Here is a 3,295-nt window from a genome sequence, read left to right as displayed (position 1 = left end):
TTTTGAAAGTTGCTAGGAGGCGCCCTTGAGCCGTTTCATGTGCGATTTTTCTGGGGACCTTAACATACGTAAATTTTACACGGGCTCCATGCCCCCGCCAAGTTTGGTGAGTTTTTGAATATGAGAAAGCCCCCAAAAAGCCAATTCTTTTGGCACAATAAAAATAATAATAAACAGTACAGTTTCAATAGGCTCTCGCAGCGATAGCTGCTCGGGCCTAATAAGCAGAGTTTGCGTCCTCACTGTTTGATAATAAATATTTAAATAAATCCTCCAGCCTAAATTAATGAACATCTCTGGAGCGGTGCCAACTCGTTAGCGTTTTTTTTTTTTTTTTTAAAGGGCTCAGAAAAACAGACAGGAGGGACACAAAGAAACAAGGGATTTTGGTCGTCTTAATTTGTGTTAACATTGTGACTGCTTGGCTTGTTTTTCACCGAAACATGGTACCAACAAACTATCATGTCAAAATCTTTCTCAACGCAGTGTGGATAATAAGAAGCAGTTCTTCCACAATACATGTGTAATAAAAATATAAATACGTTTTGCACCTAGCTGGAAGGACCCCTGTTGTGTTTGCTATTCATGGTGTTAATTTGTCCTGATTATTAACAACTGTTCATAACAGAATAATAATTCATTGTGCGGTTCAATCAAACTGAGCTCAATTTTCCCCATGAAAACGGAGAGAAAATGGAGAACATTATCACACACTTTTATTGGGACGGTTTGTTCCGGAAAACTTAATTGAATACATTTTAAAAACTCACACTTTCATAGAAATTGTAGTTTGCTGCTCTTAATCCCACACTTTAATGACAAAAATCATGTTAACAGTAATCACATTTAGATCATATTTATTTGTTGGAAAAACTAGGATTTTTTAACATATTTGAGTCATCGACACACAAAGAGATTACTGTGGTGTTATTTACTCATCTTTGACATACTGTTCTTATAAATGTCAAAGCACAACATCCCCTGCTGTCCCCCTCAATCTAACTATCCCAATTAGTCATAACGGCTCATTAACAACAACCCCGACGAGAACGGCTTCCGAAAAATGGATGGATGGATCGCAGGATGGCGGGATAGAGAAAACAAAAGGAGAACAAGAGAGGAAAATGACACAACGAGAAGAAAGAGGAAAGAAAGGATACCAGATGAATGCTTAATGAGGTCCATTTGAAAACTGTTACCCTTACCGCCATTTAAACCCGGAGCCTTTGGCTTTTTTCGCAACTGTAATTACTATCAGCACACAATGTTTTTTCAATTGCTATTGACCTTTGTGTGTTATTGAACATCTCTGTAACAAAGCATTGTGCAGCCTAATCAGGTTGTTATTAACAAAAGAGGGGTGAAGGATGATGAAAGAACTGAGAAAGGAGGTGAGGACACACACATCATCTTATCATTCACTCTTATTTAGATCAAAGCTTGCTCATTAGCTGGAAGCATGACCTCATCCAAGACAGGTACAGGGAGAGTAAAATATAGTTTGGTCTTTATTTTGTTGTGTGTATATTTATTACAGAGCTCCACTCAAACGCCCACATGTGGAGGATGATAATAGATATGCAATTAAAAACAAATAAATATACAATTATCACAAGACAATGTGTGGATTTAAATAAAAACAAAAAAATATCATTATGAAAAACAAGCAACAACAACAAAAGACCAATGTCAACATCTCATCTGAGGAGGTCAGTCTGTGCGTCTTCATGTTCTCATAGCTGAACAGGAAAACCTCCTCACATAAGATCAAATCAAATTTTATCATCTCGCGTAACATCGATGGGGAACTGGTTGTAAAACAGAATTAATGTGGAGAAATAGAAATTAACTGTGTAATGTGGGTGAATTAAAAACATGTTGCTTCTTTTGTCAGCTAAAAAGTGACCATATAAAATAGTAATCCAGAACTGCTATGTACAGAAATAAAATCCAAGTTTGGCCCAAAGTGGAAAGTCTGGAGTGATGACATCGGTCAGCTTGATGATCAGGGAGGTTTTCTTTAAAGATTTGCTGCAACAATACAATTTTTTCTTATTACAGGAAATGTCTTAAAATAGTCTCTCATTGTTTTGATCTTGGTCTCTATTTAGCCTCCAGTTGGATGGTCTTAACTCTACAACACTGGCAGAAATCTTTGCAGCTTCCTTTGCAGGTTTGTTGAAACCATTCGGAGGAAATCCGTCATTTTTCTGCATGTTATTATTTTTGGGAAAAGAAACACTGCAAGTTGTAAATAAATAGCTTTGTGCAAAGGTTGACTTGCATGCTTAGCTCACACTTTTTTCAAATGATCAGTTTGTTGTAGGGGCAAAATTTAGCATTGTATGATAGGCCATGACTATGGATATTATTATTCAATTTTCTTTTTTTGTGGTTTTTCATAATTTCTTTTCTATTTTAGATGAAAATCTTTGCAGTATGAAAGGTGCAGGCCCCTGCTTTATTGTCTATTATCTTCTCTAACAGTTGGCAGTATGTTTAGAGTGATGCTAATATTGCCTTGAAAACTGGGTTCATGGTGGATTCATTCTCATATAAGCAACTGTACTTACTTTATAAGCTATATTTATTGGAGGCATATCTGAGCAAAAGTTCCTTCTAAGATTGCATATTTCAACAGTAATCTGGCAGATCAGTTGCCTGAAATAAGGATGCATTTTTCCGTATTAGGATTGACTGGCTTGTTCCAACACCTTGATTATTTTCTTTCCAGCTCTAAATTTGCTGCTGTTTTGAATCATTATCCCGCTGACCATCCCGGATGGGCCGATGGATGACTGTTTGACTCATGACTCTGTTTTTGCTGTAGAATCTACACACACATTTTCTTCGGTCAGCTTCCTGCCAAACATCTCCTATCATTGAGTCATGGTTGCTGATAATCAATAAAATTGCTGCTGGAACATCCGACTGCTGCTTCAATGAAATGAAAGAACCGAAGAGTATTATTTATTTTTATTGGACTGTTTGTGTTCATAGATAGGAATCCTTTATTAGTGCTGTGCAGTAATGAGAAAGTAAATCTGCATATTTGCATATTTAAAATAAAAGAAAAATTTAGCTTGGGAACCTGGAATAACTAAGTGCAATGCCACTTGACATGATATTGACTAGTGTTGGAAAATCATTGCGTCCAGGAGCTGCATTTATATTTCTTGACACTGATTGGTTGAGTGTAAATAAGAAAACAGATTGGATGTTTGTCTCTGTGCACAGTAATCCATATTTTGGTTTATTAAGTGTAGGCAGTAATAAAATAAGCAGGTGTAATTGT

At 36.4% G+C, this 3,295-nt stretch overlaps 1 long non-coding RNA gene across 1 annotated transcript in view; it reads left to right on the top strand.

The window, feature by feature from the left end:
* LOC103146628 (uncharacterized) overlaps window positions 1–2,944 on the top strand; it is a 121,881-nt gene extending 118,937 nt beyond the window's left edge. The window contains exon 5 of the long non-coding RNA XR_001663696.1: window positions 2,735–2,944. This is a non-coding gene — a long non-coding RNA (uncharacterized LOC103146628). The remainder of the gene's footprint in view (window positions 1–2,734) is intronic.
* The last annotated feature ends 351 nt before the right edge of the window (window positions 2,945–3,295 follow it).

Source organism: Poecilia formosa, unplaced genomic scaffold (genome assembly GCF_000485575.1).
Source record: "Poecilia formosa unplaced genomic scaffold, Poecilia_formosa-5.1.2 Scaffold164, whole genome shotgun sequence".
Lineage (NCBI taxonomy): Eukaryota > Metazoa > Chordata > Actinopteri > Cyprinodontiformes > Poeciliidae > Poecilia > Poecilia formosa.
This window is presented reverse-complemented; position numbering and strand designations above follow the sequence as displayed.